Genomic DNA, 17,305 nt, shown 5'->3' with positions numbered 1-17,305 from the left:
GCGGTCCACAAGGTGATATCGTCAGCGTAGAGGCTGTGGTGGAGTTGCGGGATCTGCGCTAATTGGTGTGGAAGTTTCAACATTGCAACGTTGAAGAGAAAGGGTGACAGGACCGATCCCTGCGGGGTGCCCTTGTTGCCGAGGGGGAAGTCACGCGAGTGGAGACCTCCTACTTGAAAATGCGCCTTTCTACCTGTGAGAAAGTCGCGGATATAGTTGAAGGTGCGGGCTCCCACCCCGAGTTCATGAAGGTTCTCTAAGATCGCATCATGTCTGACATTGTCAAAGGCCTTTTCCAGGTCGAGTCCAAGAATTATTCTGGTGTCCCGCGTTTTTGCCTCAATAATGTGATGTTTGAGCTGAAGCATTACATCCTGAGTAGAAAGTTTTGGTCGAAAGCCAATCATGGTTGGGGGGTACAGCTCGTTCTCCTCCATAAACCTGTTTAGGCGGGTATGAACTACGTGCTCCATGAGCTTACCTACACAAGACGTGAGCGAAATTGGCCTGAGGTTCTCAAGGCTGAGTGCCTTCCCGGGTTTTGGAATGAGAATGATCTCTGCCGTTTTCCATATTTGTGGGATTGAGCCCTCCGACCAGCATTTCTGCATATACTCAGTTAGTGATTGTAGAGACTGTTCATCTAGGTTGCAGAGGATCTTGTTGGATACTGCATCTGGGCCAGAGGCGGATTTACAGTTTAGCCTGGCAATCTCTGCCCTAACCTCATCCACAGTAATCGGGGAGTCGAGCTGCGTGTTTTCCGGACCAGCATAATCTGGGAAGGCTTGGATAGGAGCATTGCCAATATATCTGTCTTTAAGTTCAAGGAAAAGGTCCTCTGGTGTGCCTGCGTATGCATGCACAAGCTTTTGCAGGTTCTGCCTCTGGGTGGTTTTGCTACCTGCAGGGTCAAGTAGATGACGAAGCAAGTTCCAAGTCTTAGAGACTCCCATATTGCGATCCATGCGGTTGCATATGTCCTCCCAGTTTTGCTGAGTAAGTTTGACCGCATGATCCTCGATCTCCTTGTTTAGCCTAGCTATTCTTCTGCGCAGATTGCGGTTCCACCGCTGTCGTTTGAGTCGGTTCTCGAGTCCTCTCTTTGCCTTCCATAGGTGAAGAAGCCGGCTGTCCGCAATCTCCAGGTGGTCAGCCTGCTCTAACGTACGGGTGGCTGCCTTGGTATCTTGGCAAAGATCCTGTGCCCAGACATCTATGTCTAGTATATCGGGGGTATCAGCTTCTCGGGCGGCCCTTTTAGCGCGGAACATGTCCCAATCGACAAGGGTGGGAGCTCGAGCGCTACGACGCTTAGGGCCAGTTGAAGCCACTATTTCCAATATGTAGTGATCGCTGCCGAAATTTTGTTGAGTGTTTATCCATGTTGGAGTGCCCGAATTATTAGCAAAAGTCAGATCGGGAGTCGTATCCTTGGAAACACTGTTGCCGCAGCGGGTGGGGACTACTGGGTCTGTAAGAAGAGTCAACCCACACTGTTGTGCGGTGAGCCACAATTTTCGACCTTTAGTGTCCTCCTGTGGGTACCCCCAAGCCGGGTGTTGCGCATTAAAGTCTCCCGTGAAAATGACGGGGTGATTGCCTGCAAGTTTCACGGTCGCCTGAAAGAGCGGGCCAAAGCTTGCTTTCCGTAACTTTGGGCTGCTATAGACATTCAGCACAAACAGACTGTGGTCAGGTTTCCTAGGCGGAATTAATTCGACTAGCACGTGTGTGACATTTGTGACTGGGGTATCGTGCTAGACAACCGTAATATTTCGTTTGACGAGAGTCGTGACTCCAAGCGTGTCACCCCCCGATGAAAAGGATTGATATCCAGCTAGCTTGCTATTGGTTTGTGTCTCTTGTAGTGCGATTAAGTCCGGTCCGTTCCTATTGTGGAGGAATTGTTGGAGTACAGCTCGTTTGCGGTTAAATCCTCGGCAGTTCCACTGCCAGATGGTGTAGTTTGGTTGTGGCGCCATATTGTGCTAGTCTGATACCGCTTCAGAAGAAGCGGGTTTACGAATTTTGACGGGAAAGAGCCTACTCTCTGCCTCCTGCTGCCAGGTGCCTAAGTTAAGTAATTCCTGCCGGTGTGTGCATAATTCTTCCATGATGGAAGTCATTGTAAGCTGCATTTGAATGAGGGTGTTGGTAGTCTGCGTTTGCGCTTCTTCAATTTTGTGAATGCTGTCGGCTAGCTTTTGGTCTTCGGAGAGGGAACCGCCCGCTTTTCGGGGACGCCGCGTTTGAGCGCGGAGTGATCGGACGCGTGGTGCATCGGCTCCGTCGATTTCTCGGCTGGAACCGCGGTAACCTGATGTAACGCCTATCAAACCTGTGCGACTGCTACCGTGAAGTCAGCAGGATCCTGGAGAACCCGATCACACCCAGGTACGCTGAATTTTCGGCCATTTCGAGCAATCCTCCGCATCACCACGTAGCGGTCGAGCTAAGCCTAACGGCTCCGGCTCCTCCGCCGCTGGCTGCGGAGACGCCTGCCGGCCAACCTCTCAACATGGCTCTACCTGAACAACGCGGATACGACCCCACGACTCTGTCGTGGTCATCTGTCCCTGTAAGCCAGCCAGAGGACGGCCCATCCACCATTTCGGCGCAGCAAGCTGCCCTTTTCCAAGTCGTTGAGAGCCGGCGCCGCCGCCGGCAGAACGCACGAGGAGCGGCAACACCCAAGACTCCTCTCAACAATTCAGCAACGGGAGACGCTCGCGCTCCGTCTTCTGCACCTCCACAGAAGACTTCTTCACCAGTCTCGAAGTGGACTCCCAAGCCAACGGTCAGGATGGACCCTGACGACTACGTGGTCGTGCTGCAGCCACGCAGTACGGTCTCCCTCAAGACGGCCTTCCAGCAAGGTGAGCTCGGCGCTGCCATTTCGCAACTCATCGGTAGGCAGCACATGAACACCATCACCATTTCACCAAATTGGGAACAGAACATCATCGTCTGTGGCACGCAGAACCCAGAAGTGGTTAAAAAGCTCCTCACGGACATTCAACTTAACACCAGCAGAGGATCGCTCGCATTTCACGGCCACCTCAAGCTCACCGGTGATGTGTGTCGCGGTGTGATATCTGTTCACAACTTAGAAACCAGTGAGTCACTAAAAGATAATGTGCAGTGGCGCGGTGGTGAACTAGTTCATGTGCGCAAGCTGGGACAATCAAACGTAGCTGTGCTGACTTTCGAGGGACGCACTGTTCCGCGTTACGTCCACTATAACGCAGAACTGACTCCCGTCAAGGAGTACAAAAAAACAGTGCCAGCGTGCTACCGTTGCGGCACACTGGGGCACCGGGTGGACAACTGTCCCACCCCGGTCAAGGAAAGATGCGGCCTTTGTGGCCAAAACGTGGGGCTTGGTACTGAGGGGATGGCCCCCCACGTCTGCAATCCTATCTGTTTAATCTGCGGGGGCCCGCACCTCACCAGCTCCCGCGAATGCACCGCGAAATTCATCAAGTTGCCGCAGCCAGGGCCCAGGACGCCACCCAAGGGAGCCAATGCCGGCGCTACACGGGGAGGGCGGCAGCGAAACAACCAGAAGACGCCACGGCGTGGCGTGATGCCTCCCCCTGGCAAGACAGCAACAGTAACGCCACCACCCGGAGCAGCGGAGTTCCCAGCTCTCAGCGCTTCATCTGGCGGCGCCGCCTGCAACCAACCCAAGGTAGGCAGCTGGGCGAGGGTCGCCTCCTCTCCTTCCCCTCCTCCCTCCTCCCCCACCAGCACCGCCGAGACACAGGAACTCAAGCGCGAGCTCGCCCTCTTGCGAGCTCAAAACGAAAAACTAGCCAGCGAGCTTAACTCGCTCAAATCCCAATTCCATACTCCGCCCGCGTCGAGCGACGAGGCAGAAAACATAACAGACAGGGAGATCCCTCCTCCTGTGGAGAGTCGCGCAGCGGCCCTGGAGACCCGGGTGACCGCAATTGAAACACAATTGGCTGACCTCCCCAAAATTATCCATGACACCATCGCTCGTCAGGTGGAGAGTGTCATCGCACAGGTGACACAAGCCGTAACGCACATTATCCAAAAATGGATAAAAGATAATCCGCGCGTCCTTAAACGCGTAGGACCCATCAGGGACGCTAACCGCCCCTCAAAATTCAATAGAGCTATTCCCGATGAGTTTGACTTTTCGGAAGACTCCTGCACGTCTGCGCCGGGCACTAGCGGACTGGGGAGTCTTAACAACGTGACCCCACCCTCCGCCTCCGACCATGGCCCCCAACCCTAAGTCGCGAGCAAGAACAACTCAGCCGCTTACACTAACGCAGTGGAACTGCCGAGGTCTCAAGGACCACAAGAAGCGGACTCATCTCCGCCTCTATCTTGAGACCTTTGAGTTCCTCGTCGCCGTGGTTGCCCTTCAGGAACCCGGCGCCGGTGCCAAACTAACAAACTACACTACATCCCAGGTAGCACACGACGGCGGGCCAATATTGGAAATCCACTGGCAAAGCGTGGCCCTAACTAGGCCCAGAGTTGCCAGTGAGCATCCGATATTGGTTGTACCACTCCTTAGCACATCCAACAATGGCCCTGGTTGTCCGTCGCTTTACCAGTATTGGCTGAGCCCTCATTAGATCCTGGCTATCATGGGCCAGGTTAGCCAGGATTGTCCCACTGTTTGCCATTGCTGGCTGTGCCATCATCGAATCATGGCTATCATGGGCCATGTTAGCCAGTGTTGTTCCACTCTTTGCCAGAATTGGCTATGCCATTTCCGGGAGCTGGCTATATTGGCCTAGGATTACCACCGCTTATCCAGTGTTCAAAGTATACTGGCAAACGTTGGTAAACATTGTGTCATCCATTAAAATGGGTTCAAAATTAATTTTATTGTCGAGTACCATATCGGCAGTTCATAATTTTCGAACGCGCTAAAACATGCGAGTTCAAAGATTTGGTTTTATTTATTATTATATTTTAAGCGAACACTTTTGCAGTTTGTGAGCAAAGCTACCCATGATTCCGTTGGAAAAACTGCACTCTGGTTGCGCAGTGAGCAGCAATAATACGTTTAGAATTGCGATCGAAGTCCTGTTGATCAGAATTAACGTTCTGATTACACCCGAGACGCCTTCAACAAAAATTGTGAACAGGTGCCTTCAACAAAAATGAAATAAGTTTCATTTTATTAAATTTTTGGAATAAAAAATCACTTTTTTTTATTCGCTCTAGGAATTCACTGCCGCAGTGCGCAGCTGGTGTCTGCTTCAGGGAGATCGCGATACAAACGTAATAGATTAGCGCAAGTGCATTCGCTAAACCGAAATTGTGCTCAGTTTTGGCAACGTCCAGAAACGAAGCAGTCGCCTCGTAATTTTGAATTATGCGTTGCGCTCGTGAAATATTAGGCGGGTGCTTCATAAACGCACGCGGACACGTGCTAAGCGATTCCTACGCTTCCCTACGTCGTGCCCTGTGATTGCGCCTTTCCCGTGTTTTCTGATTTGCTATTTCCTTCCTTTTCTGCAAATCGTTGTGTTGGAAATTGTTGTTTTTGACCATTTTATTCTTCTGTTGCGTAATTTGCATTGGGGGCAATATAGCTTTTGCTCACGTCCTTGCATATTTACTCGCAAGTTTTTTTTTTCTTTCGAACATGACCTTTATTGATGAAAACCGTCGAAAGTAGTTGCGAACCACAATTCAACATGCCTTTGTTTGTTTTTGCTTTTTTGCGCGAAACTTCCACACCAACAAACAATTTGAGGATTCTTCGACGACCACTGAATAAATGGACTGACAACTGGCGTTAGACGCATGTTAACCTTGCTTGTTTGGCGCATGTACGGTACATGAAACTATGAAAGAGCGCGCATTCTGCTTGGATATTTTTTTTTTGCTTTATATTTTTGTTATTATGTGGTAACATTTTAAGCTATCTTGAACTAACAGAAGCCACATCATACGGCCCCACAAAATACGCGAGTGTCTCAAGTCGTTTTGGCGAAATGCATCTTGAAGCTCCAAGTTTTTCACTTCAAAATTTTCAGGCTTTTGCTGCAGCTTTGTAGCAATACTTTGACGCTTCCGTGTTTCCCATCCACTTCTCTCTTGTAGATATTCCTTTCTGTACTGCCTGTGGCCATGTGACTCATTCTCCAAAAATTCCAAACCCTTTTCACGTGTTTTGGCCTCTTTCCCTTTCTCTTTCAAGTCTTCAAGTCCAATATCTCCCCACCTGTTCTCCCGGCCGTGCCCTTTTCCAGGTAGCGGGCTAACACCCCACCCCGCGAAGCGCTATTTTTTCTTTCTGGTTGTCACTTTCTCAAACCTGTTTTCCCTCGCGCGCAGCTACGCGCTTCGCTGTTCCTCCACCTCCCGGTCTCCACCTTTCAGCTCGAGGACTTTTCTCGGAACCGCAAAACCTGTGTAAAGGAAAATTCCTCTCTCCCCTCCAGCCAACCCCCCACCCCCCCACACCATCGTCTCCACTGCTCGTCTTGGAACCGCGCGACTCATCACAATAAGGCATTCTTGACTGCACGGCGGAGCTCAACCACGTGCAAACCAACGCGACGAAAATGCATGCACACTCGAGCTAGCACCGTTCATAGTCTGCGCACGCGAAAAGCCACACTCATATATTAGGAGAGCTCCGACGCTGTTCGTACCGCCTGCAAGATCTTTTGTAAGTACTAAAACTCTTTTATCTTGATATACGTCTGGAAGTTAAAGTGGTTTTTGTAGTAAATGTTGCTTTGACTACATGCGCCTTTATTTTTTCGGCAGGAGAAGAGAGCGAGCCAAAAAGCACGAGGACGACTTCTGTGTACCCACTCTCATTGCGAAATGGCTTGCTTGACGTCGTGCGCAGTGGAATTGTGGCCGAATGGTGAGAATTTAATTTTTCGTCTTTGGTGAGATGAACTCACTAAAGATTCACTACTTTGGCTAACAGCGGGTTTGAACTCATATGAATTGAGATAGGATGCATTCGGGAATATGTCCTTTACCGCTTATGCACGACGGAAATCAGAACCGCTTAATTAATTTTCCACTGCAGACTAGTTGGTAAGGATATGTGTAATACTTCCGTAGTGTTTCTTTTTGCCTTCTACTCTTGCAGACTCAATAGAAAATCCGCAATTACTGGTTAAAGCTTTTGCCCAAGTTCTCTCGCAATGAAAAAGGGCATTACTCTGGACTATCAGACTAGTATTTTTGTGTGGTTTTCAAGTTGCAGTTTCGAATCCAACTATAGCATGCATGCGAAGCAACTAAGGTAAAACAAAGGTGCCCTGAGTTCCTTGCGTTCAGCGTATTTCGTCAAAAGTCGCAAGCCGCATTTTTGACCCCATTAAATAAAACTAATCAAAAATGTTGTTTTGACGTCCATGTGGAAGAGACGCTACAACCTGTGCATATTTACTGGAATAAAAAATTACCTCGCAATTTAGAGACACAAGTTATGATATTAAAACAAAATAATACATTAATCTGTTTTCAATATCACATTAATTTCCTTATCTCGCATTGAATATATTTACTGGGAGTGCGACACGACGCATTAAACTAAATTAAACCATTTGGTGTAAGGGAAGTTTAGTAAATTAAATTCCACTTTGTGCAACTAATGTGGGGCTGGTTCTTAAGAATAAATTAAAAATTATCCTGTAAAATATGTTGCTAGTGTCTTCACGATTACTGTGTTTCACAAAATTCGGTGTTATCTTTGTTATGTTTGTTTTTGTACTGTGATGGCCATAATTCAACTTACCATGACATCATGCATCTCTTTGCAGGCTTGGCACTTCGTGAGGCCATCGTGCAAGAACTGGACGAGGAATTTGTTTGAATGCAGTCCAGCAGCCCCCTTGCAAGTGGAGTGCAACGATTACTTCGGATATGACTGATCAGTTCACTGGAGGACAGCTCCGTTGAGCGCTTTTTGGATGCCTTAGCCGTGCCGCAGCAGCTTGCCGAGATGCTTTGTCCAACCTGATCGGCACTCACCAAACTTGAAAATAAATTGTTTTCCCACAGCCTCTGCCACCATGCTCTTGGGCCCCTTTTCTTTACTCCCGAGGGTGGCTGGTGGTAGCGCAAACCATCCTGTGTGCGCTAGAAGCGTGATTCTTGTAACTCAGAGCAATAAACGGGTCTTTTTTCTGGAATTCTTTCGCACCCTCATTTATGAATATTTGCTAGGTAGAATGTTATGTATGTACATCTATCCACAGTGCCGGTCATTGGCGAGTGGGTTAATTGCATGTGCCAGCGTTCGAAAGCTGGATGCCATTATTCGAAAGCTGGAAACCATTATTCGAAAGCTGGATGCCAATATTCGAAAGCTGGAAACCATTATTCGAAAGCTGGCTACCAATGTTTGAAACTTGGCTACCAATGTTTGAAAGTTGGATGCCAGTATGAGACCTTTGCTGGTCCATGCTGCAGAACGAACATCGGGACTGCGTTGGCCGCTTGATCGGCCGAGCGTTGGCCCAAAACTGGCATGAAAGTAAGGCCAATGTGTGAAGTGGTAGCGCTCGGCCCAAATGCCAGTGTAGGACCGATGTTCGTGCCAAGTTTTGCCAACACTTGCGCGACGTTCGGCCAATGTTGTTGTGCTGCCTGGGATTTCAACACAACCCGCAGACATGTATACTTGTTCACAAGCGATACACTGCGCAGGAGGTCACACTTCCCACAACACCGTCCTTCCCATACACGATGGTTTCAGTGCTGCCCCTAAAGCGGTCTGACCCACCTGTACACATTCTAAATATTTACTGCCCACCGAAACTTAACAACGTCACGTTCAATGAAATTTTCACTCAAGCTATGCAGGTGGCGGGTAGGGATCCCCTCCTAATCGTCGGCGATTTCAACGCCCCGAGCAGGCTGGGGATACCCCCGGGAGGACAGGCGTGGGAGGAAGCTTGCGGAACTTCTTTCCACACTTGGACTCACCCTGCACACTGACCCCGCCAACCCAACACGTGTCGGCAATTCCATTCAACGAGATACTTGCCCGGACCTCACATTTACACGCAACATACGACATGCCGACTGGCTGAATACAGAGGACACTCTAGGTAGTGATCACTGTATAATCAACACAACCATTTACATGCGTCCCCTGAAACGCCCACTAAAACAAGCTCGTATCCCTGACTGGACGACTTTCCGCACCTCTCTACCTATTGTAGACCCCCTCCAGTCGGGATACGACGCCTGGTCCAGATCGCTCACTTCTACACTTACACAACACGAACAGCAGATACAGCTTACAGAAACACAAACAGACGTGGACAACCACCTTCTCCACCTTTGGGAGGCCCGTCGCAGCCTCACGAAGCGATGGAAGAAACAGAAACATAACAGACGCCTAAAGAACCGCATCCTGGAACTCACACAACAGGCAGCGGAATATGCTACTCAGCTAGCCGACACTAACTGGGTGGACCGGTGCAACGCGGCTGCTCGCCAGATGTCTGGCCGCAACACGTGGCGCCTGTTCCGCGCTCTCATCGATCCAATACAAACACGCACGGAAACCCAACGCCAATTACATAGGGCCTGCACAACTTTGCAGGAACGACAAAACAACTAGCGCACACGCTCAGGGATCGCTACCTCTGCACCACTAAGGACCCCCGGCAGGCGACGTACTCGTATGCAGGCGAAGAGAACACGGAGCTGGACAAGCCGTTCCAGCTCCACGACCTCCGGGCGGCCTTGAGCAAAATGAAGCGGGGCACTGCACCCGGGCGCGACAAGGTTACGGTCAAGCTCTTGGCCAACCTTCCCGACGCAGCCTACGCCGCGCTCCTCAAATACATCAATAGCATTTGGGACGGAGAGACTCCTCTCCCTCTCGATTGGAAATCGGCTCTCGTGACCTTTATTCCGAAAGCCGGCAAACCTATTGATGTGGAGAACCTTCGCCCCATCTCCCTCACGTCTTGTGTCGGCAAGCTGATGGAGACGATGGTGCGCGACAGACTCTCCGATTTTCTCGAAACACAGCACACTTTCGCGGACACCATGTTCGGTTTTCGCCCTCACAAGTCTGCACAGGATATACTTCTGCAGCTTCACCACGACATCTTAGATCCTGTCGAATGTCCCCACAACGACAAGGTGGTCCTGGCCTTGGATCTTAAAGGCGCATTCGACAACGTCAAACACGAAGTAATCCTGGACCACCTCAGTAACACCAACTGTGGCCACAAAACATTCAACTACATAAAACAATTTCTTACAGACCGTCAAGCCTACATACGCATACAAGATGCGGAACACGGGCCATACACCATCGGCTCGAGGGGAACACCTCAAGGCGCGGTCCTGTCTCCCCTCCTCTTCAATTTGGCAATGCTTCATCTTCCCTCCAAATTGTCCTCTTTGCCCGGGATACATCACGCTCTTTATGCGGATGACATTACAATCTGGGCCACGCAAGGTAACCTGGGCCACATGGAATCCTGCCTGCAAGCAGCGGCGACCCTAGTCGACGACTACGCGGCCTACTGCGGACTCCAGTGCGCCCCGTCGAAATCAGAATTTGTGCACATACGTCCCTCCCCTCGGGACACAACCCCGCTTTGCATCAGTCTCCCCTCGGGACCGATCCGGGAGTCCAAGGAGATCCGCGTCCTTGGTCTCTTCATACACCACCAACGCAGAGTCGACACCACCCTAGCCAAACTTCGCACGGTGGGAGACCAGGTGGGCCGCATGGTCCGCCGGGTCTCCAACAAGCGGGGCGGATTACGAAGCACGGATGCACTGCGGCTTGCCCATGCTTTCGTAACGAGTAGAATCCTCTACTCAACCCCCTACTTGCACCTGCGCAAACATGATGATGACCAACTGGAGGTCATCCACCGGAAAGTCATCAAGCGGGCTCTCGACCTCCCGGTCACCACGTCCAACCAGCGACTTCTGGCCTTGGGCGTGGTGAACACATTTCGGGAGCTTCGAGAGGCCCACTTAGTCAACCAATACACGCGTCTTGCACAGACCACGTCCGGTCGCCGCCTCTTGGACCGGCTACACATCAAACATGACTACCATATTGAGGAAAGGGAGAGAGTGCCAGCACCCTGGAGACGCGCCCTCCGGGTCCGACCCCTTCCCCGCAACATGTCCAGAGAAGACCATAGCGGTCGTCGCCAGGCGCGCGCGGAAGCGTTGGCGCGATACTATGGTAACCAACAACATGTGTATTACGTGGACGTTGCCGGCCCACACCACGGGGTGTGGTACACGGCCGCAGTCGTACACAACACAAACACAGTCAACGGGCTCACTTTCAAAGCCTACAGCGCAACACACGCGGAGGAGATTGCCATTGCTCTTGCTCTCACTACTCCCAAGTCGAAACACATCATCACCGACTCGCGAGGGGCCTGTCGGAACTACGAGTTGGGCTGGGCTCCCCCGCTTGCCTGGCGCATACTGGAATATAGCTGTCGATCTGAAGATCCAACTCCACGCAACCTGATTTGGGCCCCCGGTCACCAGGGACTCCAGGGAAACGAACAGGCCGATCAGGCCGCCCGCGCACTCTCTCCCCGGGCTATCTCCCTGTCCTTGGAAGGGTACTCCCAATCAGACAATCTGGCCATTACATTCAAACAAATCACCGATTACTACAAGGAGGAGCACCGGCGCTACCCGGCCCCTTGTAAGGGTCTGGATCGCGCTGACGAGCGCCTCCTCATCAAAATTCTTACTAACACTGTACTGTGCCCGGCGGTGCTTAAACATTTCAATACATCCTTTGATGGCGCGTGCCAGTTCTGTGGGGAGGTGGCTGACACCTTCCACATGGTTTGGGCGTGTCAGTCAAACCCATCTATCCCCCCCAACCCCAACCCCACCAGAGAGGACTGGGAGGCGGCCCTGCTCGGCTGTCAGGACCTAAAGACCCAAAAGGCCTTGGTTCACCGGACGCGGGCGGCGTTGCTTGCCAATGGGGCCCCGGAATAGGGGCTCCACCTAGTATTGTTAGGGGAAAGGGCCAATAGGGCCTACCCCAATCACCTCTCTGTAAATATTTATTGTATTATAAATGTTTTTCACCACCACCACCCGCTTTTCGCTTAGGCGGGGGTGCCCGCGGTGATTCAACATGCATGTCCGCTCCGGCGGAGGTAGAAGGGGTAGGGTTATTGGCGCCAATGGTCATAGGCGGTGACCCAGTCTGCATTTGTTGCTGTTTTAGAGCGGCATTTTCTTTCTTTAGTTCCTCCACCTCGCGAAGTAATTTCCCTACCAGCACTTTCAGGTCTGCTAGCTCAGAGGGGTTGGAGTTAGATTTCTGGGAGGCTTTATCTGCCCAGCCTACCTTTTGCGTGCCGACGGCGTCCTGGTTCAAACCGGGGTTCCGTGGCTGGTGTGAAGGAGTCCTGGATTTGGAGGCGGACCGACCTCTCTGTTGCAGTCGTGGAAAAGAGCTGGATCGATGTCTATAGTCCGTCCGCCCCCTGCTTTTGGAGCGGCTGCGTCGCTCTTTAGACTGCGGCGTCTCTTGGCTATGCTGGGTCAGATGTTGGCGTTCCTGTTCCCAGCGGCGTTTGGTCACAATGTATGGAGTGCGGTAGATCTCGCGGCATTTGTTGCTGCCCAGCTCATGGCCCTTACCGCACAAGGCACACTTAGGCTCACAGGTATGCGTTTCAGGAGGGTTGGCCATGCCGCATCCGCGGCAGCGAGCGTTTTTCGGGTCCGGGAAAACGTCTCTGCGATGTCCGAGTTGTCCGCACAAAGAACACACTTAGTATTTTTTTTTGTAGAGGCAGCAACGAATCATGCCACCACTGAAGCTGATCCAACGGGGAACTCTCTCACCGTTGAAGAGAATGAGGACCGTCTGCGACTGCGCACCCATGCGCCGGAAACCACATATTGGAGGATTTCTGGGATGCTGAAGGTTCGCTAGGATGACAGCGTCCGATAGATGTTTGGGAACGCCTTGGATCACTCCTTTACCACTGCCGTCCGGCGTGGCGACATACGAGGTTATGGCGATCTTGTTCTCGCCGTAGGTGAGCTCCTGGATGCTTAAGTAGCGTTCCACTCGTGCCGCGGAATGGGTGGCCACCAGTATGGTGTGTTGCTTGAAGTTGAGGAGCATGCAGTCTTCAGAAGATTCCGCCAAGGTTACACCCGCGGCGTCACGAATGAGTTGAAAGATTCCGAGTTGGCCACAGCTCTCGAGTATACGGAGGCCGCCCGATGGCCGGAGTATCACCTTGGTTACGCCCTTGGGTAGGCGAGGTAGGTTCGACGCCACCGATTGTCGAGCAAGTCGTCGGCCAAGCTTTTTCGCAGAGGAGTCGGCAGATTGCCGCATGCTGCCCTGTCCCTGGGCGCAATCGGTTCCATTGTGTGCCGCGGGGTCAGTCCTTCGGCGTTCGTGACCGGATCGTTGAGATTCACCGGGGGCTATATCAGTCCCCTCCACGGTGACTTCCATATCCAATGTTGGACGAAGATCCCACTCAGAGCACAGCCCCGTCAGAGCGGGGTCGCTAGGCCTGGCGTAGGCCTAGCGGGCCGTGCGTACCGGCGAGAGCCGAATCGCAAAAAAGTCCGCACAAACAGGCATAAAGGGACTTGCCGATGCGTTCGATGGCGTTATCCGAGCTTCAAACACGAAATCCAGGCGAGAGCGGTGTTGACCGTCGCTGAATTCAGCGGTGGGCATGGGTGAAGCGAGGAGCGTTCGCACGAGCGTCCGATCCACGCCACGTCCAGCCTAAAAGTCAAGGAGGGGTCAGAATGTTTTAGCGCTGCCGGGCACAGCAAAGTATTGGTGAGAAGGCGGAGAAGGAGCCGCTCATCCGCCTTCTTCAGGCCTTTACATGGGCTAGGGTAAAGGCGATGACAATTTTGATATGTTGTAATATCTTTGAATGTATATACCGGATTAAAATCGGGTTCCTGATCGGATGGGGAGGAGAAAACAGCCCGGTGAGAGAGCACGCGGGCGGCTGCGTCTGCTGCCTCGTTTCCTGCCAACCCCTGATGAGCAGGGGCCCATATCAGGTAACGGTGTGCGGGGTCCGTATCCCGTATGCAATTTTGGTATATTCGATAGGCTAGGAAGGGAGTGCAGCCTTGTTCGACGTTCCGACAGGCCCCTCGCGAGTCGGTGATTATGTATTTTGAATTGGAATGTGAGGCCGCGAGAGCAATCGCGACCTCTTCTGCATGTGTTGCACTGCGGGCTCTGAAAGTTAGGCCGTTAACTGTGTTGCTGTTGTGAACTACCGCGGCCGTGTACCATCCCCCGTGGTGAGGGCCGGAGGCGTCCACGTAGTTTACACCTGTTTTGTTGCCATAATATCGGGCTAGCGCTTCCTCTCGTGCCAGGCGCCGACCATTATGGTCTTCACGTGACATGTTTGCTGGAAGAGGCCGCACGTGGAGGGCACGTCTCCACAGTTCCGGGATGCGAAACCTGTCTTCCATTGGAGGGGTGTGTTGGATATGGAGTCGAGTAAGAAGGCGGAGGAGGAGGAGAAAAGCATTTATTTAGTAATGTACAGAGAGGTGCTCGGGGAGAGGCCCCTAGTGGGTCTCACCCCTTACAATACTAGTCGGAGTCCCTCATTCCGGGATCCCGTTGGTCGAGACCGCTACACAAGTCCGCCGAACTAGGGCCTGCTGGGCCGATAGTTCCTGGCAGCTGAGTAGGGCCGCCTCCCAGTCCTCTCGGGTAGGGGAAGGGGTGATTGGGGGGAGAGAAGGATTTTTTCTGCATGCCCAAACCATGTGGAAGGTGTCGGCCACCTCCCCACAGAATGAGCAGCGGCCGTCAAAAGAAGGATTAAAGCGCTTGAGAACCGCCGGGCACAGCAGGGTGTTTGTAAAGAGCCTGAGGAGAATTCGTTCGCCAGCTTTGCCCAGTCCTTTCATAGGAACTGGGTATCGCCGGTGTTCGGCACGATAGTGCTCAGTAATTTCTTTAAAAGAAAGGAGAGGGCTGTGATCTGGGTTAAGCTTCTCCCAAGGGACGCCTGGTGCCCGGTGAGTGGCGACCCGACTCCGTTAGCGACAAGCGCGTGTACTGGTTTGTAAGGTGCGCCTCCCGGAGCCCCCGGAAAGTATTCACCACCCCAAGAGCCATAAGCCGGCTGTTTGAAGTAGTGATAGGGAGGTCAAGGGCACGTTTAACAATTTTGCGAAGGATGATCGACCTCAAGGGCGTCCTCCTCTTGTTTCCGTAGGTGGAGATAAGGAGTCGAATAGAGAATTCGACTAGTTACGAAGGCGTTTGCCAGCCGCAAGGCATCCTTACTTCGTAAACCTCCGCGTTTGTTGGAAACCCGGCGGACCATGCGGCCCACCTGGTCCCCCACCTTACGGAGTTTGGCCAATGTAGTGTCTGGCCGCCTGTGTTTGTGGATGTAGAGTCCGAGTACCCGTATCTCATCACTTTCGCGTATGGGACCACTCTCAAGAGAGAGAGATATTTTAGTTGTGCACTTCTGTGAGGGGCGGAGGTGCACAAATTCCGATTTTTGAGGGGAACATTGAAGACCGCAGCGGCGGGCGTAGCGGTCTACTATCGTTGCCGCTGTTTGCAGGCTGGTTTCAATGTCTCCTGTGCTGCCCTGCGTGGCCCACAGAGTGATGTCATCGGCGTACAGGGCGTGCTGCACGCCGGCGACACCACTCAGCTGGGCCGGCAGGTGCATCATGGCCAGATTGAAGAGCAGCGGGGAAAGTACCGCGCCTTGAGGGGTTCCCCGCGTGCCGAGTAGGTAAGGACCATGGTCTCTATCTTGAATTCGAATGTAGGATTGACGATCCATTAAAAATTGACTTATGTATTGGAATGTGTTGAGGCCACAGTCGGTGTGACTGAGGTTAGTGAGTATGACGTCATGTGTTACATTGTCAAATGCCCCTTTAAGATCCAAGGCGAGTACTACCCGGTCATTATGGGGGCATTCGAGGGGGTCAAGGACTTCCCGATTGAGTTGCAGGAGGACATCCTGCGCGGATCTGTGTGGGCGGCTCAGCCCGAGCCAGTGGGCAGGCCCGTGCACTTTCCCTTTTATCCTTCCTACAGTCGCAATAACAAACAACAACTGGTCGAAGCAGCAGTGTATAAAGTTTGTTCGCCTGTATGCTTGCATCGCCTCGTCCGGCTCCTCCGCCGCTGGCTGCGGAGACGCCTACCGGCCAACCTCTCAACATGGCTCTACCTGAACAACGCGGATACGACCCCACGACTCTGTCGTGGTCATCTGTCCCTGTAAGCCAGCCAGAGGACGGCCCATCCACCATTTCGGCGCAGCAAGCTGCCCTTTTCCAAGTCGTTGAGAGCCGACGCCGCCGCCGGCAGAACGCACGAGGAGCGGCAACACCCAACACTCCTCTCAACAATTCAACAACGGGAGACGCTCGCGATCCGTCTTCTACACCTCCACAGAAGACTTCTTCACCAGTCTCGAAGTGGACTCCCAAGCCAACGGTCAGGATGGACCCTGACGACTACGTGGTCGTGCTGCAGCCACGCAGCACGGTCTCCCTCAAGACGGCCTTCCAGCAAGGTGAGCTCGGCGCTGCCATTTCGCAACTCATCGGTAGGCAGCACATGAACACCATCACCATTTCACCAAATTGGGAACAGAACATCATCGTCTGTGGCACGCAGAACCCAGAAGTGGTTAAAAAGCTCCTCACGGACATTCAACTGAACACCACCAGAGGATCGCTCGCATTTCATGGCCACCTCAAGCTCACCGGTGATGTGTGTCGCGGTGTGATATCTGTTCACAACTTAGAAACCAGTGAGTCACTAAAACATAATGTGCAGTGGCGCGGTGGTGAACTAGTTCATGTGCGCAAGCTGGGACAATCAAACGTAGCTGTGCTAACTTTCGAGGGACGCACTGTCCCGCGTTACGTCCACTATAACGCAGAACTGACTCCCGTCAAGGAGTACAAAAAAACAGTGCCAGCGTGCTACCGTTGCGGCACACAGGGGCACCGGGTGGACAACTGTCCCACCCCGGTCAAGGAAAGATGCGGCCTTTGTGGCCAAAACGTGGGGCTTGGTACTGAGGGGATGGCCCCCCACGTCTGCAATCCTATCTGTTTAATCTGCGGGGGCTCGCACCTCACCAGCTCCCGCGAATGCACCGCGAAATTCATTAAGTTGCCGCAGCCAGGGCCCAGGACGCCACCCAAGGGAGCCAATGCCGGCGCTACACTGGGAGGGCGGCAGCAAAACAACCAGAAGACGCCACGGCGTGGCTTGATGCCTCCCCCTGGCAAGACAGCAACAGTAACGCCACCA

The 17,305-nt window shown here is 52.6% G+C and overlaps 1 long non-coding RNA gene across 1 annotated transcript; it reads left to right on the top strand.

Annotated features, from left to right (window-relative positions):
• The first annotated feature begins 6,378 nt into the window (after positions 1–6,378).
• Positions 6,379–8,034, top strand: LOC149360316 (uncharacterized). Its single transcript, XR_016288320.1, has 2 exons — positions 6,379–6,874; positions 7,785–8,034. It is a non-coding gene; the product is annotated as an uncharacterized LOC149360316 (long non-coding RNA).
• The last annotated feature ends 9,271 nt before the right edge of the window (positions 8,035–17,305 follow it).

Source organism: Amblyomma mixtum, chromosome 2, assembly GCF_055824585.1.
Source record: "Amblyomma mixtum isolate Tamu chromosome 2, ASM5582458v1, whole genome shotgun sequence".
NCBI classification, from domain to species: Eukaryota; Metazoa; Arthropoda; class Arachnida; order Ixodida; family Ixodidae; genus Amblyomma; species Amblyomma mixtum.
The sequence above is the reverse complement of the archived record's forward strand: the minus strand, read 5'-3'. Positions and strand labels throughout refer to the sequence as shown.